General features: G+C 33.8%; 1 pseudogene; it reads left to right on the top strand.

Moving 5' to 3' along the window:
* Window positions 1–253: 253 nt before the first annotated feature.
* Window positions 254–26,713, top strand: LOC127115258 (neryl diphosphate diphosphatase, chloroplastic-like; annotated as a pseudogene).
* The last annotated feature ends 1,225 nt before the right edge of the window (window positions 26,714–27,938 follow it).

Below are 27,938 nucleotides of genomic sequence, written 5' to 3'. Positions count from 1 at the left end.
TATTCATTAAATAACCATACTTCTGTCTCAAACACCTATATAGTATAACTTGTAATATTAAAAATAAGGGAGATTAAGAGAGTGTCAACTATAAGCAAACTTTATTTGCCTAATTTATATTTTCGATCTGTTGGGCACGACTTGTTGTAAAATAAACGTGTTCCTGAATAAAACCATGTGAACAGTTAATTTATAAATAATATTCACACATTTCTTCAAAATATACATCTTCCTTTCCTTTGTAAACTGCTTCAGTCAACCATTACACAAGTTAAATATCAACCAGAAGCTAACACCAAAACAAAGACTCTTGTATAGTTCTGATAAAATCAAACCAAAAATTCCAACATGGTAAGTGTGCTAAAGTATGATACACTTTCAGTTTCAAGATATACATAAAATAAAAATATTTTAATATTATATTTTGATCACTATCTTTTCAGAATGTTATCTATGTCAAACAAGCTTTGATATTGAAGGAAGCCAAACAAGTTTATAAGAAATTACTTGCTACTGACGAAGAACCAATGAAGAGTTTGTATATGATTGACATCATCCAAAGGCTTGGCATTGAAAATCACTTTGCTGAGGAGATTCAAGCAATTCTTCAAAAGCAATATATAATTTTGAACATCAATCCCACTGATTTTGTCAGTAGCCATGAAATGTATGAATTTGCTCTTACATTTCGCTTGCTAAGACAAGGAGGTCACTATGTTAAGCCAGGTTAGGATTCTTCATTAATTCTTCCAAAAATTTATACAAGTTGTTGATAATTAGAATCATGTTTAGTTAGTTATTTTTTGTTTTTGTCTTGTAACGATTTTTATGTTATAGTTAGTTTCAACTCTTAAAAGTTTGATACAATTAGAGGAGAATTCATCATCCTGTCACCCTTTCAATTAAATCTGACATCTCATAGTTTCATAATTTCAAAACTGTCTCTAAAAAAATTGAAACAAATTTTCTTACGAAATTTTCGATAGACATATCAGAATTTTCGGTATACACTAAATTTCCGATAGTATTATTTATAATTTTCGATATACTAAATTTTTTAAAACTTACATGAATTTAAAAATATTATCGAAAATTCTAAATATTTCATTTTATATCAGAAATTTCAACTAAAATAAAATTTTCGGTAGCTCATATTTAATTTAAAAAAAATAAATTTAATCCTATCGGAAATTCCAAAAATTTTGAAATTTTCGATACTATACCTGAAATTTCGAAATTTCCGATAGTGTACTAGAAATTTCGAATTTTCCGATAGTTTTAAAAAAAATTAAAAATTTTGGATTTTTTTTTTTAAATTCCGATATTCTTTTTTTTTTCAAAAATTTCAAAATTTCCGCTAAAAAAATAAAAAATGCAAAAATTTCCGTTACATATTGCAAATTTCCGATAAAAAAAGGTAAATTTCAAAAAAATCTGTTTTTCTACAAAGGGATATAATGATAAAAGTGCTATAGATGGAGGGTCTCAGGTTTAATTGGAGGGTGTCAAAAAATCTCGATTTTACAGAGTCCTAATAATTAGGCCCCATACTTGGCTCTTTTTTTAGACCCCATACTAAATAAATGTTTTTTTTGCCCGCAATTTTTAAGTCCTTTCGTATTTTTGTTTTTTATGAGGCTTAAGTGAGTGACTCAAAATCTAATTTGTTTGAAACAAAATATTATAGTTTTTTTAATTAAAAAATCAATAAATTTAAATAAATAAATGGTCAAAATGGTCTGTTAGAGGCAGAAGTAAGAAGCATGAGTACAAGGGTGTTGGTGCACAAGATGAAAAAGATGAAGATGAAAGAAGAGAGAGAAGAGAGAATAACAAACTTCCACTACTCTGCTAAAAACAGTTACAACAAAATGGTTGCACACATACTGCATTATAATACTCAGCGGATACAATTGTTGACAGCTACAATACTATATATACACAAATAATAATACCATGTAGGCGAAATACTAAAATACTGAATTATCCTTCAACACCATCCCTTAATTCAGAATTTAACTAATCAAAACTAATAACACAAATTTCATCCCTCAAGTGGAGAAATTGACCAGTCTTGATCGTTTTTGTCAGAACATCTACCAACTACTTCTGGGTGCTACAATGCATAATTTCTAGCACTCCATTCTAAATCTGACTTCTTAGAAAGTGATATTTAGTCTCAATATGCTTGCTTCTCCCATGCAGCACTTGGTTCTTGCCAAGATTGATTGCATACTTGTTATCAATCATCAGCATCAGAGGCTTATTTACCTTGATCTTCAGATCTTATAGTAAACTTAGAAGGCAAACAACTTGATATGCATCCATATCATCTGCAATATATTCAGCTTCACAGGTTGAAAAATCAACAACTGATTGCTTCTTGGAACACCGAGAAATATGCCATCAACATAGAGACACACCATAATGATATTGCCTCCAGAAGTATGTTGAACATAAACGCCATACTCCATCTCACACTTTATGAATCCTAGGTTCTTGAAAAATGAATCAATTTTCATATTCCATACTCTAGGAGCTTGTTTCAGTCCATAAAACGCTTTATGTAACTTATACACCATCCCTTCATGCTTATTTTTCATCATTCCAGAAGGTTGTGACACGTATACCTCTTCTACTAATGGATCATTCAAAAATGCAGATTTCACATCCAGATGCATCAGAGGCGAATTCTTGTTAGCAACTATCATAATCACCAATCTGATTGTCTCGTGTCTCGCTACAGAATAAAATACCTCAAAGTAGTTTAACCCAGTTTTCTGTAGAAAACCTCTTGCCACTAAAATTTCTTTGTGTTTGCAGATTGATCCATCTGGCGTCAGTTTCTTCTTGAAAATCCATCTGACGTTGATGGATTTCTTTCATGGACTTCAACCATACTTTCTTCTTGGAGGATTCTTCAATAGTGACTGGTTCAGAGTCTACTAACATGGCACATTAAATGACTTCTCCCTGAGAGTCTACTTCAATATCTTGCAACATGTCAAGCTCTTTAAATCTCCTTGGAATGTTTCTGATTCTTTGTGGCCTCTGAACTTTTTCAGAATCTTCTTCTGATGCTGGAACAATATCAGATGCTAGAACCCCAGAAGTACCACCTTCAGAGGCATGACCACCTTTAGAGTCTAGAATATTCTCAAAGTATGGATCTCCACCAGATTCTGAATCGCCATCAGAATCTAGATCAGAATTAGATTCACCTTCAAAGTCAGGCTCGCCTTCAGAGTCAGAGTCACCAGAACCCTCAGATTTTGACTCTTCTTCAGAACCTTCAGATTCTAACTCATATTATGATTCTGACTCATATTTAAAATCAGACTCGACTTCAGATTCAGAGTCATATTCTGACTCTGACTCATATTCAGAGTCTCCTTCAGAATCATAAATCGTCAATAGCACATGTTCATCATCATAATATCCTCTGGCTATGTTTGCTTCTTCTGACTTCCTTTACTTGTTTGACCAACAGTCTATAGAAATGTGGCCAAACTTATTACAACAGTAGCATTGAACCATTCTCTTGTCAATCTTCTCCCTTCCATTATGATGTTTCCTCTCATCGAAATTGTAGGCTTCTGACTCTTGAGACCTACCATGTCTTTCTTTGGCCTCTGACCAAGACTGCTTCTGGTCCTTCTTGACAAAATAAGCTTTTAGAACCTGCTCTACCTCTCTCTCATAGGTTCTTTTAGTCAGATGCAACTCTTGTGCTTCTAGACTGCTTTGTAACTCTTCAATTCTTATGGTGTTAAGTGTAACACCCCGATAATAATAAAATAATTATTTAAAATTGAGTTAATAATTTATTTATTAATTTAATTAAATAATTGGGAATTTTATTATTATTATTATTTGTTGGATTATTATTATTATTATTATTATTTGGAAAATATATAAGTTGGAAATAAGAGAAAAGAGCCTCATTTTGGAACAGAAGGGTTTTCACGTGAAAAGTTGAGAAGCTGCAGAGAAGAGGAAAAAGGGCAAGAGAAAAACTGAAGAGCACGGTTGAAGAACGGAAAAGCTAAAGCTTAGAATCGCCGGATTAACTCAGGTAAGGGGGGTTTATCGTCGATTAATGGGTATTATGGGATAATATGTAGTGGGTAGTGATAAGCCGTTAAGTTAGCCCTAATTGGAACTGTATATGCTGAAATTGATGTTGGTTAAACTGTGTAAAATCTGTAAATTGAATCGGTAGTTGTGTGAGTCTTGAATGTTAGACTAGGGCAAGAACCCCAACCAAAAACTTGAATCGGTACTACCAATTTACCAAAACAAATTGTTATGTTTAGAGATGGTTTCAGATGAGGAAACGGCCGGAAAACCGGATCTGCGTAAGCTGACAGAACCCTGGAATAATGCAGAAAATCTGAGTCTGCGCGCGAGCGGTCGACCATAGGGTCGGCGTGCGCTGACCCGTGAGGCATGCGCCGACTGCATGCGTCGACGCAAGGGATTTTGCGCTGACCCGTGAGGCATGCGCCGACTGCATGCGTCGACGCAAAGGAGTTTCGCGCTGACTCCCTCCAGTTGGGCAGAGTGGAAAAATTGGATATTTAATGTGGTGTACATAATTGAGAGCTGAACTATGTTGGTACATGATGTGATAGGGAATTATACCCCTCTGTTGTGAGCAGTATAAGTATTAGTAGAGAGTGCTAATACTGTGTTTAATTGATTTGCATAATAATGATGTGTTGATGATGTATGATGGCATGCATAGTGAGGTGAATGTATATATTATGCCTGTGTTGTGAATGGACTGCTGTATGGCTTATATGTGTGAGCTTATGTCCGTTGTGAATTGTTGTTGATGCTGCATTGCTAGATGATTAGCGTGCATAGCATAGCCTTCGGGGCTGTAGCTAATTCCCATGGTGAGGAATTAGTGAGTGAATCATTGTGGAGTTGTTGTTGATGTTTGCATACTAGATGATTAGTGTGCATAGTCTAGCCTTCGGGGCTGTAGCTAATTCCCATGGTGAGGAATTAGTGAGTGAGTCATTAGATCTCAATGAGTGGAACTAATGAGCTTAGTAGCCGTATCCGGAGGGATCGGTGAGCTTGAACTATATGTTCAAGAATAGTCGGTACCGCACGTGTAGAGTCTCATTGCATAATGAATGTATGGCATATAGTATGAATGGATGTATTCCAGTATTATATGTGGGTGGTGTGTTGTGTTGTTGATGTTGATTGTGGTCGAGAATCTACTGTTAAGTATGTTGTTGGAACGGATATTGCTGTTGCTGAATGCGTAGTATGATTAGGGTGATTTAATGCGTTAATTACTTAACATTACATAATGTTGTATAATGCTTATTTATAGATTGAGGAACTCACCCTTACACCTATTTTTCAGGTAACGAGAAATGAATCGAGTAGAAGCTAATGCTTGGAGTCTAGAGTAGTTCTTATGGGTCATGCTCTGATAGATGTAACATCGGGAGGGGGTGTTTTAACTAAGTTGTTATTGGTTGTTGAATGATTTACATGTATTGTGTTACATGTTTTACTTGATGTAGAATTTATTCCGCTGCGAATTATGCAAAGAATCTTATTTTAATTGAATAAATGAGCATGACATGATAATATGATGAACGTTGAAAAAAATGATTGTGTGACACCCTTCGGGGCATAATTACTCTGATGAATATATTGTTATTTTAATTATAATAATTTGGGGTGTTTAGAAGGGTGTTACATTAGTGGTATCAGAGCATAGTCGGTCGAGTCGAGTCGTAATTATTCTGTTTCCCCTGTACGGAATAGGTGTTGTGTAACCCTATCAGTACTTATTGTTTTAGCTTGTTGGGTTTTCAGAATAGAGATGGCTGGAAGAGGTAGAGATGATGCTGCGATTGCTGAGGCTCTGGGTATGCTGGCTGGAGTACTTGGAGGGAATCCAAATGTTATGGGAATGGGAGCTGCTCGTCAGTTGAGTGAGTTCCAGAAGAACAATCCTCCAATGTTTAAGGGAGCATACGATCCAGATGGCGCTCAGAAGTGGTTGAAGGAGATCGAGAGGATCTTCAGAGTAACTGAGTGTGCTGATAATCAGAAGGTCAGGTTCGGTACACATATGCTGTCAGAGGAAGCTGATGATTGGTGGGTTGCTACCCGCACTGAGTTGGAATCCGCTGGGAATGCTGAGATTACTTGGGCTGTGTTCAGAGAGAGATTTCTGAGGAAGTATTTTCCCGAGGATGTCAGAGGAAAGAAAGAGATAGAATTCTTGGAATTGAAGCAGGGTAACCGGACTGTTACTGAGTATGCTGCGAAGTTCACCGAGCTGTCAAAGTACTATACTCCCTATAATGATGCTGCTGGAGAATTTTCGAAATGTGTGAAGTTTGAGAACGGGTTGCGTCCTGAGATCAAACAAGCTATTGGATATCAGAGGATCAGAGTGTTTTCTGACTTGGTTGACTGTTGCAGAATTTTTGAACAGGATTCCAAGGCTAGAGCTGAGAGCTATCAGCAGAGGGTTGATAGGAAGGGTAAGAATCAGATGGATCGTGGAAAACCGTATGCAGCTGGCAGAGGTTTTCAGAAGCAGAGTGGGATGAAGAGGCCTAGTGGGGGAGACTCTAGTGCTCCTGTTAAGTGTTACAGGTGTGGTCGGGCTGGACATCGTGTTCATGAGTGTACCAGTGCTGAGATGAAGTGTTTCAAGTGTGGCAAGGGTGGTCATTTGGCTGCAGAGTGTCGGTTGAAGACTGTAACTTGTTTCAACTGTGGAGAGTTGGGTCATATCAGTCCACAGTGTCCTAAGCCGAAGAAGGAGAATCAGTCAGGAGGCAAGGTTTTTGCTCTATCAGGTTCTGAGGCTTCTGCAGATGATCGTTTGATCAGAGGTACGTGTTATATTAATGGCTTTCCTCTTGTAGCTATTATTGACACAGGTGCAACTCATTCTTTTATATCGTTGGATTGTGCTGTGAAACTTAAGTTAGAGATATCTGAGATGCATGGAAGTATGGTGATTGATACTCCTGCGAAGGGTTCAGTGACTACTACTTCGGTTTGTTTGAGTTGTCCTTTGAGTATTTTTGGTAGAGACTTTGGGATAGACCTTGTGTGTCTTCCATTAGTGCAGATCGATGTTATCTTGGGTATGAACTGGTTGGTGTTTAACCGAGTTTCTATCAATTGTTTTGATAAGACTGTGATATTTCCTGAGGTTGAGGAAGGAAAGGATTTGTTTCTATCAGCTAGGCAGGTGAATGAGGAAGTAGCAGATGGGGCAGAGTTGTTTATGTTGTTGGCAACTTTAGAGGCTAAAGATAAACTGGTGATTCGTGATCTAGCAGTGGTGTGTGATTTTCCTGATGTATTTCCGGAAGAGGTGAATGAATTGCCGCCAGAGCGTGAAGTTGAGTTCTCGATTGATTTGGTACCTGGTACTAGACCGATATCGATGGCTCCGTATCGTATGTCTGCTGTTGAGTTAGCTGAATTGAAGAGTCAGCTGGAAGATCTGTTGGATAAGCAATTTATTCGTCCGAGTGTGTCACCGTGGGGTGCACCAGTGTTGTTGGTTAAGAAGAAAGAAGGTACGATGAGGTTGTGTGTGGACTACAGGCAACTGAATAAAGTGACGATCAAGAATCGGTATCCTTTGCCGAGGATTGATGATCTGATGGATCAGTTGGTTGGTGCGAGCGTGTTCAGCAAGATAGATTTGAGGTCTGGGTATCATCAGATACGTGTGAAAATTGAGGACATTCAGAAGACTGCTTTCAGGACAAGGTATGGACATTATGAGTATTCTGTAATGCCTTTTGGTGTGACTAATGCGCCTGGAGTATTTATGGAGTATATGAATAGGATTTTTCATCCGTATCTAGATCAGTTTGTTGTGGTGTTTATTGATGACATTTTGGTGTATTCGAAATCTGAAGAAGAACATGCTGAGCATTTGAGAGTGGTGTTGGAAGTTCTACGAGACAAGAAGTTATTTGCTAAACTCTCTAAGTGTGAATTTTGGTTAGAAGAAGTTAGTTTTCTTGGTCATGTGATTTCAAGAGGTGGTGTTGCTGTGGATCCTTCTAAGATAGAAGCGGTAGCTAAGTGGGGAGCTCCTAAGTCTGTGGCTGAGATTCGAAGTTTCCTTGGATTGGCTGGTTACTATAGGAAGTTCATTGAGGGATTTTCTAAGTTGGCGTTACCGTTGACGATGTTGACTAGAAAGGGGCAAGCGTTTGTTTGGGACTCGAAATGTGAAGAAGGTTTCCAAGAGTTAAAGAGAAGGTTGACTACTGCTCCTATTTTGATATTACCGAGTTCGTCGGAACCATTTGAGGTTTACTGTGATGCTTCCTTGTTGGGTTTAGGTGGTGTATTGATGCAGAATAAGCAGGTTATAGCTTATGCTTCGAGACAGCTGAGGGTTCATGAAAGGAACTATCCGACGCACGATTTGGAGTTGGCAGCTGTAGTGTTTGTTTTGAAGTTGTGGAGGCATTACTTGTATGGATCAAGATTTGAGGTTTTCAGTGACCATAAGAGTTTAAAGTATTTGTTTGATCAGAAAGAGCTGAATATGAGACAGAGGAGATGGTTAGAGTTTCTGAAGGATTATGATTTTGGTTTGAATTACCATCCAGGTAAAGCAAATGTAGTGGCTGATGCATTGAGTCGGAAATCATTACATATGTCTATGTTAATGGTTAGGGAATTGGATCTAATTGAGCAGTTCAGAGACTTGAGTTTGGTGTGTGAGGGCACTCACAATAGTGTTAAATTGGGAATGTTGAAGTTAACAAGTGGTATTCTGGATGAGATCAGAGAGGGTCAGAAATCTGATATGCATTTGGTTGATAAGTTGACCCTCGTGAAGCAAGGTCAAGGTGGTGAATTCAGAGTTGATGAGAATGGTGTTTTAAAATTTGGTAATCGGGTGTGTATTCCGGATGTTACCGAGCTTAAGAAGAGTATTCTTGAGGAAGGACATCGTAGTGGCTTGAGTATCCATCCTGGAGCTACGAAGATGTATCATGATTTGAAGAAGTTATTTTGGTGGCCGGGAATGAAAAGAGAAATTGCAAGTTTTGTGTATTCCTGTTTGACTTGTCAGAAGTCGAAGATTGAGCATCAGAAGCCGTCTGGACTAATGCAACCGTTGGCTATTCCAGAGTGGAAGTGGGACAGTATCAGTATGGATTTTGTTTCTGGTTTACCGAGGACGAGTAAGAATTTTGAAGCTATTTGGGTGATTGTTGACAGATTGACGAAATCGGCTCATTTCATTCCGATCAGAATGGATTATCCGTTAGAAAGATTAGCCGAGTTGTATATTGAGAAGATCGTAAGTTTGCATGGTATTCCGTCGAGTATTGTTTCGGACAGAGATCCTAGATTTACATCGAAGTTCTGGGAAAGTTTGCAGAGGGCGTTGGGAACTAAGCTGAGATTGAGTTCTGCATATCATCCGCAGACTGATGGTCAGACTGAGAGGACGATTCAGTCATTAGAGGATCTGTTGAGGGCTTGTGTTTTGGAAAAAGGAGGTGCTTGGGATTGTTATTTGCCTTTGATTGAGTTTACCTACAACAATAGTTTTCATTCGAGCATTGGTATGGCACCGTTTGAAGCTTTGTATGGTAGGCGATGTCGGACACCTTTATGTTGGTATGAGTCCGGTGAGAGTGCTGTGGTTGGACCAGAGATTGTTCAACAGACTACAGAAAAGATTAAGATGATTCAGGAGAAGATGAGAATTGCTCAGAGTCGTCAGAAGAGTTATCCTGACAAGAGGAGGAAGTCACTTGAGTTCCAAGAGGGAGATCATGTGTTTCTTCGTGTTACTCCGATAACTGGTGTTGGTCGAGCTTTGAAGTCAAAGAAGTTGACACCTCGATTCATTGGTCCTTATCAGATTTTAGAGAGGATAGGAGAGGTAGCCTATCGTGTCGCTTTACCGCCGTCGCTTGCGAATTTGCATGAGGTTTTTCATGTGTCTCAGTTGAGGAGGTATATTCATGATCCGTCGCATGTAATCCAAATAGATGATGTACAGGTGAGAGATAACCTGACTGTTGAAACATCACCTATGAGGATCGAGGATCGAGAGTTGAAGCAGTTGCGGGGTAAAGAGATTGCCTTGGTGAAGGTAGCTTGGGGAGGACCAGCAGGTGGCAACGTGACTTGGGAACTGGAGAGTAAGGTGAAGGAATCTTACCCAGAGTTGTTCGCTTGAGGTATGTTTTCGAGGACGAAAACTCTTTTAGTGGGGGAGAGTTGTAACACCCCGATAATAATAAAATAATTATTTAAAATTGAGTTAATAATTTATTTATTAATTTAATTAAATAATTGGGAATTTTATTATTATTATTATTTGTTGGATTATTATTATTATTATTATTATTTGGAAAATATATAAGTTGGAAATAAGAGAAAAGAGCCTCATTTTGGAACAGAAGGGTTTTCACGTGAAAAGTTGAGAAGCTGCAGAGAAGAGGAAAAAGGGCAAGAGAAAAACTGAAGAGCACGGTTGAAGAACGGAAAAGCTAAAGCTTAGAATCGCCGGATTAACTCAGGTAAGGGGGTTTATCGTCGATTAATGGGTATTATGGGATAATATGTAGTGGGTAGTGATAAGCCGTTAAGTTAGCCCTAATTGGAACTGTATATGCTGAAATTGATGTTGGTTAAACTGTGTAAAATCTGTAAATTGAATCGGTAGTTGTGTGAGTCTTGAATGTTAGACTAGGGCAAGAACCCCAACCAAAAACTTGAATCGGTACTACCAATTTACCAAAACAAATTGTTATGTTTAGAGATGGTTTCAGATGAGGAAACGGCCGGAAAACCGGATCTGCGTAAGCTGACAGAACCCTGGAATAATGCAGAAAATCTGAGTCTGCGCGCGAGCGGTCGACCATAGGGTCGGCGTGCGCTGACCCGTGAGGCATGCGCCGACTGCATGCGTCGACGCAAGGGATTTTGCGCTGACCCGTGAGGCATGCGCCGACTGCATGCGTCGACGCAAAGGAGTTTCGCGCTGACTCCCTCCAGTTGGGCAGAGTGGAAAAATTGGATATTTAATGTGGTGTACATAATTGAGAGCTGAACTATGTTGGTACATGATGTGATAGGGAATTATACCCCTCTGTTGTGAGCAGTATAAGTATTAGTAGAGAGTGCTAATACTGTGTTTAATTGATTTGCATAATAATGATGTGTTGATGATGTATGATGGCATGCATAGTGAGGTGAATGTATATATTATGCCTGTGTTGTGAATGGACTGCTGTATGGCTTATATGTGTGAGCTTATGTCCGTTGTGAATTGTTGTTGATGCTGCATTGCTAGATGATTAGCGTGCATAGCATAGCCTTCGGGGCTGTAGCTAATTCCCATGGTGAGGAATTAGTGAGTGAATCATTGTGGAGTTGTTGTTGATGTTTGCATACTAGATGATTAGTGTGCATAGTCTAGCCTTCGGGGCTGTAGCTAATTCCCATGGTGAGGAATTAGTGAGTGAGTCATTAGATCTCAATGAGTGGAACTAATGAGCTTAGTAGCCGTATCCGGAGGGATCGGTGAGCTTGAACTATATGTTCAAGAATAGTCGGTACCGCACGTGTAGAGTCTCATTGCATAATGAATGTATGGCATATAGTATGAATGGATGTATTCCAGTATTATATGTGGGTGGTGTGTTGTGTTGTTGATGTTGATTGTGGTCGAGAATCTACTGTTAAGTATGTTGTTGGAACGGATATTGCTGTTGCTGAATGCGTAGTATGATTAGGGTGATTTAATGCGTTAATTACTTAACATTACATAATGTTGTATAATGCTTATTTATAGATTGAGGAACTCACCCTTACACCTATTTTTCAGGTAACGAGAAATGAATCGAGTAGAAGCTAATGCTTGGAGTCTAGAGTAGTTCTTATGGGTCATGCTCTGATAGATGTAACATCGGGAGGGGGTGTTTTAACTAAGTTGTTATTGGTTGTTGAATGATTTACATGTATTGTGTTACATGTTTTACTTGATGTAGAATTTATTCCGCTGCGAATTATGCAAAGAATCTTATTTTAATTGAATAAATGAGCATGACATGATAATATGATGAACGTTGAAAAAAAATGATTGTGTGACACCCTTCGGGGCATAATTACTCTGATGAATATATTGTTATTTTAATTATAATAATTTGGGGTGTTTAGAAGGGTGTTACATTAAGATCCTTAGAATGTTCAATTGCTACAATGATGTAATCAAACTGAGGAGTAAGAGATCTAATTAATTTCTCATTGATACTTTCTTCAGAGAGAGTTTCTCCACACTAATTCATATCATTTGTGATCAGAATCACTCTGGAGATGTATTCAGGTACCTTCTCATTATTTTTCATGTTAAGATTCTCATACTTCTTACTTAAAGACTGAAGCTTTACTATCTTCACTGATGCATCACCGCCTTAGCACCGTACTAGTGTGTCTCACGCAACCTTCTTCATCTTCGAATCAACAATTTTCTCAAACACTTTCATATCCACACACTGATGGATGTAGAACAACGCCTTCTAATCCTTCTTCCTTAGATCCCACTGAGCATTTCTTTGTGCATCTTTTGTATTTTCTGGAAGTGCAACCGGAACATAACCTTCGTTGACGAGATCAAGAACATCTTGAGCGCTAAACAACACACGTATCTAACTCATCCATATATTATAGTTCTTGCCATCGAACGCTGAATCTTGATACTCAGATTACCATTTCCGTTCATTTTCAACCTTGTACGATACACTCAGATCTCACCAAACACCTGTGTTTCCTAATCCCGAAGAATCAAGATATGTGATTCTGTTACGATTTTGATTCAGAAATTCAACACGAATTTAAGAAATGAAATCAATCACACAATGCATCACAGTTCACTCGTGTTTCCCCGTGGATCTGAACCGGAGCTCTAGATGCCAATTGTTGGTTCACAAGATGAAGAAGATGAAGATGGAAGAAGAGAGAGAAAAGAGAATAACAAACTTATATTACTCTACAAAAACGGTTACCACAAAATGGTTGCACACACATTGCACTACAATGCTCAATGGATACAACTGTTGATAGCTACAATACTATATATACAAAAATAATAATGTCACGTAGGCGAAATACTGAAATACTGAATTACCATTCAACAAAGGGGAAAAACAAGTCAAGATCAAAATCAAAAGGAACAATAAAATGCTTCATTTGTCATAGAGAAGGTCACTTCAAGAAAAACTTTCCAAAAAGAAAATTCAAGAAGAAGAAGAATGGATATGTGGAAGGAGATGCTTCAATTGTTTCATATGGTTATGACAACTTTGAAGTCTAGTAGATAGCACCGTGGCAAATAACAAATGGGTTATGGCTCAAGTTTTTCATATCATATGTTTCCCAACCAAGAGTGATTTTAAGATTACAATGAGTATCAAGGAGGTCAAGTTATGATGAAAAACATTGCTACTTGCAATGCAGTAGGAATTGGTTCAATCATGATCAAACTAGAAAATAGTACTGAAAAAAATTGTAACAAAAGTTAGACATGTTCATGAACTAAAGAGAAGTCTAATATCCCTAAGAATTTTGGAAGAATTTAGTTACACTTTCAAAGCTGAAAACTCAATCATGAAGGTTTTGAAAAGAGAAAAGAAAATAGATTATCTCTATACACTTAAGGAAGATCCTATTACTTCAATTTTGGTAGTGGTTAAAAACATTGAATTAAGCATGACACAAATATGGCACCAAAGGCTGAGGAGTATCATTCAAAGAGGTATCCATGAGCTGAATAAGCAAAGAGTGTTTGATGAAATTTTGCTTAAAGAATTTGGATTTTGTTAGCACTATAATTGGAAAGGAAACAAGAGTGAGAAATGTTGGACAAGTGAGTCCAAACACGAGAGGGGTGGCGACAGTGAATTGCGAAGGTTTAAGAATTGAAGTCAAATTAAAATTTCTTTGTTATTAAAATGTTTTAGTTGATTTTATAAAAACAAACAGAGTTTAAGCCGCGAAATAATTAAAAGAATGAAAATCAGAGAGATAAAGATAATGAAATACAAAATAAATAAATAAATAATAAAAATATAAAGAGATAAGGGAAGAGAGAAATGCACCATCGATTTATACATGTTTGACTTAACCCCTTGGCGTACTCATATCCCCAAAAATGTCTTTTTGCGCGTTTCCACTATATGAGATGTGATTTTTTTATAGGTTATGCTCACAAACCTTCTTACAACCAAACAAGATATTTTACACTGGCTAATCCCTAAACCAAACATGAGATTACATCGGGTTAATCTTAGAACTGAACATAAGTTTTACACCAAAAAGAAAAACGATCCACGAGCTTTTTAATACTTCTAATTGATTAACCCTAGTTTTTAATCAATTAGACAATCCACAAAAGGAAACTTTTTGCGCTGTCACTAATAGATTAAATATTTCTCTAATTTATTTAGAGGAATTACAAATGCGTTAATTGATTAACCCTAATGTGGTAATCAATTAAACCATGTGAAAAAACACTCTTAATTGATTAAACATGTTTTTATCAGTTACATGAATTAAACATTTTCATGTGATTTATAAAATAAGAGAGGCTTCAAAAACATTCTGAATGTGTGTGAGAGAGTTGCCTTAATATTTTAAGGGTTACTCCTATACATTTAAAATACACTTATCACTCAAACTTATGCTAAGAGAAGAAAATGACGAGCTTTCACAACTCTGAATCTTCAAGTCCCTTTGTTAGATCCATCATTCTCTTAAGTACTTCATCTAGCACTTGATTATGCTGATTGATGAGGATTTATGATGCTTGAGATAATTTCATGGTTGAATGCCATCATCAAAGATTGTGGGACAGTTGTTACAAAATACTTCTTTGAACGTTATTTGACCTAAGGTTTTGTCATCATTTGGATAACTTTGTTATTTTGATCTCAGAAAAAACATCTTAGCTATTTGACCCATCTTGATGAGTAAAGCTTCATTGAATGTCGTTTGACATAAAGTGTTGTCGTCATCAAAATCAACTTAATCAAATAACTGTTGCAGATAGTTATACCTACAAGTACATAGATTCAAAAAATTCATTATTGTTGTTAAAAACACCAAAGATAAATTGGAATGCATCCATTCTGATCTATATAAGCCAACTAAGAATCCTTCTTACAGAGGTAACAAATATTTCATCACTTTTATGTATGAAGTTAGTTGGAAAGTATGGGTTTATTTGCTTATCAGTAAATATCAAGCTTTCAAAATATTTGTTCAATGGAAGACAATAGTTGAAAATCAATTTAATAGGAGGATTAAAACTCTTGGAGAAAACAATAAACTAGAATTCTGCAATAAGGAATTTAATCATTTTATTAATGAGCATATTATATATAAAACCTACACTATTATATATACCCCATAACAAAATGGTTTGAATGAGAGAATTAATAGATATCTACCTAAGAAGGTTATATATATTGTATAATGCAAACTTATCAAAGAATTAATTGGGAGGAGTTGTCCACACAAATTGTTATTTGATAAATAGGTCTCTCTCTACTGCACTAGGATGTAAAACTCCTAAAAAAAATGGAACAAAAGGTCGGTAGAATACAAAGACCTTAGAACCTTTAGTTGTGCAATTTAATACCATTCAAATGTAGGAAAAACTATATCCAAAAGTTAAAAAGGATTGTTTATTGGGTATCCAAATAAGGTCAAAGGCTACAAGATATGGTGCATAGAAAGAAAGAAATGTGTCATAAGTAGGGATGTGATATACAATGAAAAGGAACTTAATAGTAAGATTAACAAGATTGCAGAAGTGATTAACCATAATAAAGACAAAGATATAATGCGATCGAAGTGGAGCCTTGATAGAGTAAAGTTTTTTAATACAACAAAATTGATACTAATGATCAACCTACTCATAGTTATTTGGGTCTAGGCGATGAAATTGCATACGATTCTGATTCAAATGAAGAAAAGGACTATGTTTTGTAAAGAGACAAAGTCAGAAGAATCATCAAGCCTCCCAAAAGGTTTGGCTACAAGCATTTTATAGATTTATCCTTGAACACTAATATTTCATATTGTGATGTAAAACCCCACTACTACATAATACATATATTATTATGGTTGATAGAAAGATTCTACTATGGATGATGGTCCATGGTAAGTTAGTGTGATTGTATGTTCCCTTTTTACAACCATGGACCACTAACCATGGTAAAAAGACAATAGCGCATAACATACCACTACAGTTGTTTAAAACAACCGTAGTAAATGGTTATGGTCATGCGTTCGATTATCAGTGCCTTCATTTTTTTTCTTCAGATTTCAACATATATCACGACGGTTCTTGAAACCAACCATGGTGAAAGACTTAGCGCACAACATATCACCGCAGTCCTTGATTACAACAGTTATGATATGTTTACTTGAGTTTATTATAACTTACGTGGAATACTTGTTTCACCAATTTCTCACTAAACATATAAACTTTCAATATGATTTAGAAAATAATAATATAAAATATGAAATCATATTAGAAGAACAAGTTACACTAATCAATGTTATACAAGCTTTCTGCCGCCCATAATCCACATTTTGCTTTTTAACGGTTAGATCTTGTTTCAGTATTTCTAGTTCTTCAACTACCCTTTCATTCACCTCTAGTTAATTTTACAAAATATTATTTACTTTGCAAACAAAATTATAGGTGAAGGAAGGAGTAGTTTAAGAGCTCCAAGCATCAAACCAAATTTTAATCGTTAAAGAGCGAAATGCAGATAATGGACTTAATAAATCTCGTATAACATTGATTAGTGTAATTTATTTTTTAATATAAGTTAATATCTCATATTATAATTTTTTAATTCAATTGAAAAAAATAATATATTCGGTAAGGGGTTGAAAAAACACTCAAACCACATACGATATAATAAACTCATCTTCTATGACATGTTGGCTGAACGTAATGAAGCTGAAATTTAAAAGGTATATCATTAAAAAAAACCTTAACAACAACAAACATCAAGAACAAATCTTAAACAACATACAACATACTACATATAACTTTTATTAAAAAAATAAAAATCATCAACAACATACAACTTTTATTAATAATAACATACCTTAACAACATACAACTTTTATTAAAAACAGAAACGAAATCATCAAAAACACACCTTAAACAACATACAACATACACCTTTTATTACCAACAGCATACAACTTTTATCAACAACAACATACCTTAAACAACATAACACATACAACTTTTATCAATAACAACATATCTTAAACATCATACAACATACAACATACAACATACCAAAAACATCTTACAACATACATTACAAACAACATACAACTTTTATAAACAACAACATACAACTTTTATAAACAACAATATACCTTAAACAACATACAACACACAACATACCATAAACAACTTACAACATAACATAAACAACTTACAACTTACATTACCGACAACATACAAGTTTTATCAACAACAACATACCTTAAACAACATACAATATATATAACAAACAAAATCATCAACAACATACCTTAAACAACATATAATTTTTATAACCAACAACATAACACCTTTATCAATAACAACATACATTAACAACAACAAACAACATATATACACAAAAATAAAATCATCAACACCTTACAACTTTTATCAATAATAACATACCTTAAACAACAATGCTCAGTGGATATAACTGTTGACAACTATAGTACTTTATATACACAAATAATAATGGCACGTAGGTGAAATACTAAAATACTGAATTACCCTTCAACAAAGGGAAAGAACAAGTCAAGATCAAAATAAAAAAGGAACAATAAAATGCTTCATTTTTCATAGATAAGGTCACTTCTAGAAAAACTTTCCAAAAAGAAAATTCAAGAAGAAGAATGGATATGAGGAAGGAAATGCTTCAATTGTTTCAGATGGTTATGACAACTTTGAAGTCTTGGTAGTAGATGGTTATGACAACTTTCAAGTTTTTCATATCATATGTTTCCCAATAAAGAGTGATTTTAAGATTACAATGAGTATCAAGGAGGTCAAGTTATTATGGAAAATATTGCTACTTGCAATGTAGCAGGCATTGGTTCAATTATTATCAAACTAGAAAATAGTACTGAAAAAATTGTAACAAAAGTTAGACATGTTCCTGAACTAAAGAGAAGTATAATGTCCCTAAGAACTTTGGAAGAATTTAGTTACACTTTCAAAGCTGAAAATTCAATCATGAAGGTTTTGAAAGAATCAATCGTAGTGATGAAAAGAGAAAGGATAATAGATTATCTCTATACACTTAAGGAAGATCCAATTACTTCAATTTTGGTAGTGGTTAAAAACATTGAATTAAGCATGGGAAAAATATGGCACCAAAGGATGAGGAATATCATTCAAAGAGGTCTCCATAAGCTAACTAAGTAAAGACTGTTTGGTGAAATTTTGCTTAAAGAATTGGGATTTTGTCAGGACTATAATTGGAAAGGAACCAAGAGTAAAATATGTTGGACAAGTGAGTTCAAACTCAAGAGGGGTGGATACAATGAATTGTGAGGGTTTAAGAATTGAAGTCAAATTAAAATTTCTTTGTTATTAAAATGTTTTAGTTGATTTTATAAAAACAAACAAAGTTTAAGCAGCGAAATAATTAAAATAATTAAAATCAGAGAGAGAAAGATAATGAAATACAACAAAAATAAATAATAAAAATATATAGAGATAAGGGAAGAGAGAAATGCACCAATGGTTTATACAAGTTTGACTTAACCCCTTGGCGTACTCATATCCCCAAATATGTCTTTTTGCGCATTTCCATTATATGAGATAGGATGTTTTTATAGGTTATGCCCACAAAACTTCTTACAACCAAACAAGAGAGTTTACACTGGCTAATCCCTAAATCAAACATGGGATTTTACATCGGGTTAATCTTAGAATCGAACAGAGCTTTTACACCAAAAAGAAAAACGATCAACGATATTTTTAGTGCTTCTAATTGATTAATCCTAGTTGTTAATCAATTAGACAATCCACAAAAGGAAACTTTTTGAATTGCGCTGTCACTAATCGATTAAAGGTTTCTCTAATTGATTTAGAGGCATTACAAAAGTGTTAGTTGATTAACCCTAATGTGGTAATCGATTAAACCATGTGAAAAAGCACTCTCAATTGATTAAACATGTCTTTATTAGTTACATGAATTAAACATTTTCATGTGATTTATAAAATAAGAGAGGCTTCAAAAACATTCTGAATGTGTGTGAGAGAGTTGCCTTAAGATTTTAAGGGTTACTCTTATACATTTACAATACATTTATCACTCAAACTTATGCTAAGAGAAGAAAAGGACGAGCTTTCACACTTCCTCTCTTTCACAACTCTGAATCTTCAAGTCCCTTTGCTAGATCCAACATTGTCTTTAGTACTTCATCTAGCACTTGATTTAGCTGATTGACGAGGATTTACGATGCTTGAGATAATTTCATGGTTGAATCCCATCATCAGAGATTGTGTGATAGTTCTTACAAAATACTTCTCTGAATGCTATTTGACCTAAGGTTTTGTAATCATTGGGATAACTTTGTTATTTTGATCTCACAAAGAACATCTTGGCTATTTGATCCATCTTGATAAGTAAAGCTTCATTGAATGTCATTTGACATAAAATGTTGTCGTCATCAAAACCAACTGAATCAAATAATTGTTGCAGATAGTCGTACCTACAAGTATATAGATTCACAAAATTCATAGTTGTTGTTAAAAATATCAAAGATAAATTGGAATACATCCATTCTAATCTATATAGGCCAACTAAGAATCCTTCTTACAGAGGTAACAAATATTTCATCACAAGTTAGTTGGAAAGTATGGGTTTATTTGCTTAACACTAAATATCAAGCTCTCAAAATATCTGTTCAATGGAAGGCAATAGTTGAAAATCAATGTAATAGGAGGATTAAAACTCTTAGGAAAAATAATAAACTAGAATTCTGCAAGGAATTTAATCATTTTATTAATGAGCATAGTATATATAAAACCAACACTATTATATATACCCTGAATAACAAAATGGTTTGAATGAGAGAATTAATAGATCTTTACCTAAGAAGGTTATATATATTATATAATGAAAACTTATCAAAGAATTAATGGGGAAGAGTTGTCCACACAAATTGCTATTTGATAAATAGGTCTCCCGCTACTGCACTAGGATGTAAAACTCTTAAAAATATGGAACAAAATATTGGTACCTTAGAACCTTTAGTTGTACAATTTAATACCATTCAAATGTAGGAAAAACTATATCCAAAAGTAAAAAAAGGATTATGATCTACAAGATATGGTGCATAGAAAGAAAGAAATGTGTCATAAGTAGGGGTGTGATATACAGTGAAAAGGATCTTAATATTAACATTAACAAGATTGCAGAAGTGATTGACTATAATAAAGACAAAGATGTAAATGTGATCGGGGTTGAACCTTGAAAGAGTAAAGTTTTTAAATACAACAAAATTGATACTACCTCCGTTTTTTATTATAAGTCGCTTTGGAAAAATATTTTATACTACAATATAAGTCATTTTATAATACCAATGAATAATTAATGTTATTTTTCCTATTCCATCCTTAAATATTTATTGTTCTCCCTCTTTTCAATTATATCAATTTATCTTTCCAATACCATTAATGAAGGACAATTTTGTAAAACCCTTCATAATTTATCTTTTTCATACCACAATTATTACATCTCTTAATACGTGTGAAAAGTCAAAAACGATTTATAATAAAAAACGGAGGGAGTACTAATTATGAACTTACTCATAGTTATTTGGGTCTAGGCGATAAAACATCATAAGATCCTCATTCAAATGAAGAAAATGATTAGGCTTGTAAAGAGACAAAGTCAGAAGAATCATCAAGCCTCTCATAGCTTTATTCTTGAACACTACTCCCGAATATATATATATATATATATATATATATATATATTATCACGGTTGAGAGAAAGATTCCACTACGGATGGTGGTCTATGGTAAGGTAGTTTGTGGTTGTATGTGCCCTCTTTAGAAACATGAATTACTAGTCATGGTAAAAAGACAAACACATAACATATCAATACGGTTGTTTAAAACAACCATAGTAGAAGGTTATGGTCATGTGTTCAATTCTCAACATCTGCATTTTTTTCCAGATTTCATCACCATGGTTCTTGAAACCAACCATGGTGAAAGATTTAGCGCACAACATATCACCATGGTCCTTGATTACAACGTGATATGTTTACTTCAGTTTATTATAACTTATGTGGAATGCTTGTTTCACCAATTTGTCACTAAACATATAACCTTGTTTCAATTTAGAAAATTATAATATGAGATATGAAATTATATTAGAAGAACAAGTTACACTAATCAATGTTGTACAAACTTTATGCAACCCATAATCCATATTTCTCTTTTTAATGGTTAGATCTTGTTTCAATACTTTTAGTTCTTCAACTACCCCTTCATTCACCTCTAGTTTATTTTGCAAAATATTATTTACTTTGCAAACAAAATTAGAGGTGAAGTAAGGAGTATTTTAAGAACTATAAGCATCAAACCAAGTTCTAACTGTTAAAGAGTGAACTGTAATGGGCTTAATAAATCTCGTATAACATTGATTAGTGTAACTTGTTTTTTAATATAACTTAATATCTCGTATTATAATTTTATAATTCAATTAAAATGATAATATATTCGATAAAGGATTGGAAAAACACTCAAACCACATACGATATAATAAACCCATCTTCTATGACATGTTGGCTGAATGTAATGAAGATGCAATTTAGGAGGTATATCTTTAAAAAAGACCTTAACAACAATAAACCTTAAACAAAATACAACATACAACATATAACTTTTATTAACAAAATCAAAATCATGACCATTATACTTTAACAACAAACAACTTTCATTAACATTAACATATCTTAACAACATACAACTTTTATTAAAAACAAAAACGAAATCATCAACAACATACAACATACAACTTTTATTACCAACAACATACAACTTTTATAAAAAAAACATACCTTAAACAGCATACAACATACAACTTTTATCAACAACAACATACCTTAAACAACATACAACATACAACATCCCAAAAACATCTTACAACATACAACATACAACATACAACATACCATAAACAACTTACAACATACCATAAACAACGTACAACATACAACTTTTATCAACAACAACATACCTTAAACATCATACAATATATATCAACAAATAAAATCATCAGCATACTTTAAACAACATACAACATACAACTTTTATAACCAACAACATAACACATTTATCAATAACAACATACATTAACAACAACAAACAACATATACACACAAAAACAAAACCATCAACAACATACCTTAAAAAACATACATAATATATCAACAAAAACAAAATCAACAACAACATAAAATATACCTTAAATGTGACGAGTAAGTGAAAGAAATGAGTTAACACCTTTCCTTGATCCATAAGAGATGTAGAAGATATATTAGAATTTTGTGAATAAGTGGTATGCAACCGTTCTTAGAGTTAGGATGAGGCGTGAGGGAGAGTTAGACTTTCGTTTTGAGAGAGACGGATGTGTTCTATCCTGAATGAGCGAACTTTTGCTTAAATATATGTTATACTTTTTCACCATAGTTGTTATGAACGACATTGATAGCATGTATGTACATTTAACAACTGTTGCTTTTATGGACCGTGGTGAAAGATACTTTAGTTTTAATATTAATATTATGTTTGTAAGTGACACACCTATTTTGTAACCAAAAAAGGAAAAATGTTGGTGCTGCGATTCAAAGCTTGTATGTTTTAACATATCACTACGGTTATTAATATGGACCGTAGTGAAATGCCTTTTAATAAAAGAAAATAATTTGCAGACGCTTGATTAAGAGCTCTTACTTCAGTTGGCCTAATAACTGAGGTAATAACATGTCACGTCAAATGTTTTTTCTAGTAGTGCATGAATCTTATGAAGAAGCCATAAGTGCAAAGGATTTGTTAAATGGTCTACTACTATGAAAGGAGAAAGTAATCAATTGAATATATAAGAATAAGGAATGAAATTCTAAAAATGAACAATCTAGGTACAAGGTTAAGCTCTTTACCAATGGATACACACAAAGAGAGGGAATAGACTTCCATAAAATTATCTCTAAAGTGGTAAAACCATAGCTCAATTCGAGTAATTTTAGTTATGGTAACTCAATTTGACATGAATTTGGAACAACTGGATGTTAAAAACAACTTTTTATATGGTATATTCGAAGTTAAAATCTTACAAAACAATGTCAAGACGAATTGGGTATGTGTATTTATTAGAGATTGACCTAATTGATTCTTACAAAATTGACTTGAAAGATGAGAGGTGTCACTATATATAAACTCTTTTACAACTTTATCTCTATAAAATATGGGATTTGATAGCCTCACGCCCAACAGTCTTTTGGGCTTGGTGTGTGGGAAGTAAAAATCTTCATGAAACAGCCTTAAGGTTTTAAGGTCAAGGGCAAGGTGAATTGGATATGTGTACTTAATAGATTTTAAGTTAACTCATATTTACAAAATTGACTTAAAAGATAAGAGGTGTGACTATATATAAATTTTTTTAGAACTGTCTCTAATCAATATGGGACTTGAGATTTTTTCAATATACCCCCTCATGCCTAATTTTTTTTGGGTTTGTTGTGTGGATATAAACTCCTACATTGTACATTAGAAATAGAAATCTTCGTGAAACAGTCTGATGGTTTTAAGGTCAAGGGCAAGATGAATTGAGTATGTGTACTTATTAGAGTTTGAGCAAACTCATTCCTACAAAACGTACTTGAAAGATGAGGGTTGCCAGTATATATAAACTCTTTTGTGGCTTTATCTCTAACCAATGTGGGAATTGATATTTTCTCAATACACCCCTTACACCCAACACTCTTTTGGACTTGGTGTATGAATATACACTCTTACAAGGTACATTAGAAGTAAAAACCTTCATGAAACAACCTGAAGGTTTTATGGTCATGGGCAAGGTGAATTGGGTATGTGTACTTATTAGAGTTTGCCCTAACTTATCCTTACAAAATCGACATGAAATATGAGGGGTGTCACTGTATATAAACTATTTTAATGCTCTATCTTTAATTAATGGTGGATTTGGGTTTTTCAAAATACACACCCTCACGTCCAACGCTCTTTTGGATTTGGTATGTGGATGTAAATAGTGGATGACCCATGATCCGATCAATAGACTCTAATACCATATTAGAGTTTAGTTTAATTCATCCTTACAAATTAGACTTGTAAGATGAGGGTGACACTTTATATAAACTCTTTTAAGGTTGTATCTCTAATCAATCTAGGATTTATGATTTTTCCAATAATACAAATAAATCTCTACATGGCTAAAGTAAACACCTAGATAATGTTATAAGAGATTTGATTCCTTTATCTTGAGTATTAAGTATATTAGAAGTAACTATCATAGTTATGTGTAGTACAAAAGACTTGATAAGCATAATTTCATATATTTACTTTTGTACCTAGATGACATGCTTTAATACTTTTGAATGATTTAGTTACTAATTAAACATCAAATGTAATGAGTGGGCAGATTTATTTGACAGCTTGATGAGTAACAAAAGAAGTTTTAGAGAAAAATATGGTGAGGATGTAAAGGGTCTCATTGCTATGCATGAAGCATCCAAGCTATGTATTGAAGGAGAAGACGGTCTCGATGATATCGGACTTCTTTCTAGTGAGCTTCTTCATGAATGGTTGTCAAGACATCAAAATCAAAGTGAAGCTATATATGTTAAAAACACTCTTCAATATCCACTTCACTATGGCTTATCAAGGTTCATGGACAAAAGCATAATCCTAAGTGGTTTGAAGGCCAATAATGAATGGACATGTTTAGAAGAACTGGCTAAAATCAATTCCAGCATAGTGAGGCTCATGAATCAGAATGAAATCATTCAAGTTTCCAAGTCAGTTTCTTAACTTCAAAGGACGCGTTTTGGATCATTTTGTTTATATTTTATGACAGATAAAGTATTTTAATTATAAGTATCACATAATGTTTATTTATATAACAGATGGTGGAAAGACCTTGAAATGGCTAAGGAGCAAAAGTTTGCTCATTACCAACCACTCAAATGGTACATGTGGCCCATGGCATGCTCTACTGATCCAAGTTTTTCAGAGCAAAGGATTGAGCTTACCAAAGTTATCTCTCTAGTTTATGTTATTGACGACATTTTTGATGTTCATGGGACATTAGACCAACTTACTCTATTTACAGACACAGCTAAAAGGTAGAAATTTCAACAAAATCAAAAATCAATTTACGAAATGCTTGTGAAAATTTATTCTCGGAGACGTTGATTATACGTGCACATGTTTAAGTTTTACTTATATATGATGAATTGATCTCTTGATTCAGATGGAAATTGACTGGTATAGAGGAACTTCCAGACTTCATGAAAATTTGTTTAAGTTTTACATATAAGATTACCAATGATTTCGCTGAAAAGGTCTACGAAAAGTATGGATTGAACCCTATTGATACACTTAAAAAATCGGTAAGTTAGTCAATTAAGTGTGATTTTATATACTTGATCATGTCAATTTATTTTTAGAAATTACATGTGGATAAGATATTTAAATTCTGTGTTGAAAGATGCACATTGGTTGAATTCTGGTCAGTTGCCAAAGGCGGATGAGTACTTGAACAATGGAATGATCAGTCCAGGGGTGCATGTTGTACTTATCCATGCATTCTTCCTCTTTGATCAGACTCAAGAAATAACAAAGGAAACTATTTCAATTTTAGATGATGACTTTCCAAATATTATGTATTCCATTGCAAAAATTCTTCGTCTTTCTGATGATTTAGAAGGAGATAAGGTAAAATAGTTTATTCTACGAAAGATGATTTTACACCCATTTTTTAGACATATTACACCATTGTGATCAGGTGTAAAATGTAAGAAGAATTTACACCTATTTTAGAATAGGTGTAAAAAGAGGATATGTTACACCTTATTTAAGAAACAATGGGTGTAAAATGTCTCATATATATATATATATATATATATATATATATATATATATATATATATATATATATATATATATATATATATTGAATCCTACAAAAATTTGAGTTCATGATTATTTTACATCAATGAGTTGTTTATTGAAACATGACATATTATTAAATGTTGAATTCTAATGATTTGAATTATTTTTCTTACATGAATGTAGAGTGAAGATCAAAATGGTTTAGATGGATCATATCTTGATTGCTACATGAATGAACACCAAGATATTTCAGTTGAAGAAGTGCGAAAACATGTTACTAACATGATTTCAAGTGCATGGAAATGTCTCAATCAAGAAAGCATAAACCCAAATCCAATATTTTCCTTATCTTTTACCAAATTTTGTGTTAATATTGCAAGAATGGTTCCTCTCATGTACCATTATGAGAGTAATCCAAGTGTAACCAATCTACAAGAATTTGTTAAGTCATTGGTTAGTGGTGAACCTCTTGAATAGAAGAATAAGCAGTTATCAATGGAAAAACAAGAACAACACAATAATTCCGAGTAACATTTGAACACTGATTGGAATTTTGGAGGTGGGAGGCAGAGAAAGATTGCTCCATAAATAAATAGTAATTTGATTTTGATCATTGTGTTGTTTCCAAGTTTATATTCTACTATAACAACTAGAGTTTGAGACAATTAAGGTTGTAATTAATCTTCTTTCAATTTTTGATATTTTATAAGTTTCTTTCAAAATTCTTGAACAAATGGGATAGAGTCCCCTATGTTATATAGGGACTAGGTTAGATATTATTCTGATTGGATATGTGTAAGAATGTGAACTGCAAATCAACATAATTTTATACAAATTTATGTGCTTTTTACTCCAGAGAAAGTGTAGGTGTAAACTAAGCTACACAAACAAATCGAGTGATATGTTTCTGATTATAAAATTCAGACTGTGCCAAAAATCTATCAGCATGAATTCAAATTACAAAATTCAGACAATGTAAAAGAAAATCTACTTGGATGTGTATTATAGAATCTAGAGTATGTCAAAAATTCCTCAGTTGTTGGAAGGAAGTTTTGGTTAGGTGGAGAAAGTGTTCAAGTATTTTGGGAGATAATAAAAAACTTTTGGGGAAGGAAATAATACTTCTATATTGTTGGGTGTTTATAATTTTTAGTTTGATTCCAACTCAATTACATCACATGTATTTATATTAGCGGAAGTTCTAAATCAATGACTATGATTTTGCCACCACATACTTCTACAAAAAAATATATTTTACCTCAAACACGAAGTTGATTTAACCTCGGTTATAAAGACGAGGTAACGAATGACGTCATGGAAATTCTCTATTATACCCCTCGATTTTAGAATAACTAATGAGATAGTTGAAATGATCATTGATTTGATCCCCAGTAATAGGTTTTTTTATATTTTCAAAACTAGCGTCACATACCTCTTAGTTTATGGCCAAATCCAAAGGAAAATATATTTTTTTTAAATACGCATTACATTGTTTAAATAGAATATTAATAAATTAATTTGTTTATAAACTATATTGTTTACACATAATATTACATTGTTTACACGGAATATTAAAGTAAAAATATATAATAAATTTTGAATCTTATTAATCGTCATGGTTGTCGGTGAAGAACAAATGTTGGAGATCCTCGTTTCATTAATTTTGGGGAAAATAAAATGTTGGAGGCAATATATTATCTAT

The sequence above is a fragment of the Lathyrus oleraceus genome, chromosome 1 (genome assembly GCF_024323335.1).
Source record: "Lathyrus oleraceus cultivar Zhongwan6 chromosome 1, CAAS_Psat_ZW6_1.0, whole genome shotgun sequence".
In the NCBI taxonomy this organism is placed as follows: domain Eukaryota; kingdom Viridiplantae; phylum Streptophyta; class Magnoliopsida; order Fabales; family Fabaceae; genus Lathyrus; species Lathyrus oleraceus.
The sequence above is the reverse complement of the archived record's forward strand: the minus strand, read 5'-3'. Positions and strand labels throughout refer to the sequence as shown.